The sequence below is a fragment of the Orycteropus afer genome, unplaced genomic scaffold (assembly GCF_000298275.1).
Source record: "Orycteropus afer afer isolate SDZICR_OR568_19922 unplaced genomic scaffold, OryAfe1.0 scaffold00404, whole genome shotgun sequence".
Lineage (NCBI taxonomy): Eukaryota > Metazoa > Chordata > Mammalia > Tubulidentata > Orycteropodidae > Orycteropus > Orycteropus afer.
Window position 1 is genome coordinate 1,176,210 of NW_006921991.1, and position 953 is coordinate 1,177,162.

Here is a 953-nt window from a genome sequence, read left to right on the forward strand (position 1 = left end):
TGATATACTCAATATTGTACTTTGGCCTTCTTAGACTTGTTTTAATTTTCTTCAGCTTCAACTTAAATTTTCATATGAGCAACTGATAGTCTGCAGTCGGCCCCTGGCCTTGTTCTGACTGATGATACCAAACTTATCCATCATCTCTTTCCACAGATGTAGTTGATTTCATTCTTGTGTGTTCCCTCAGGTGAGGTCTCCCTGTACAGTTACCCTTTATGTTGTTGAAGAAAGGTATTTCCAATGAATAGATAGATTATTAGTCTGGCAAATCTATCATGTGATCTCCCATGTTGTTTCTATTACCCAGCCTACTGACCTTCCTCCTTTGCTTCCAACATTCACATTCCAATCATGAATAATAATTAATAAATTTTGATTTCATGTTTGATCAATTTCAGACTGCAGAGGTTGGTAAAATCTTCAATTTTTTCATATTTATAGTTAGTGGTTGGTGCATAAATTTGGATTATAGTCATAATAACTGGTCTTCCCGATAAGCATATGAATAATATCCTATCACTAACAGCCTTGTACTTCAGAATAGATCTTGAAATGTTCTTTTTTTACAGTGAATGTGACACCATTTTTCTTCAATTTGTCATTCCCATCATCATAGACTATAAGATTATCTGGTTCCAAGTGCCAATACCAGTTCATGTCACCTCACTAGTGCCTAGGATATTGATCTTCAAGCCTTCTGTTGCATTTTTGACAACTTCCAATTTTCCTAGATTCATATTTCATATGAAGTTTGCAGCTATTTCTTTACATTTTGAAAGGTTGGAGGTTCAAACTTACCCACTGCTCTGAAAAGGTGTGGGAATTTGCTTCAGTAAAGATTTACATTCCTGAGTACTGGTAAGATGGCAGAATAGGCAGAAAGACTGCACAGACCCTCTTCAACAAAGAAAAGGGGAACCAATTAACACAGATACAGAAGATAATCCTGG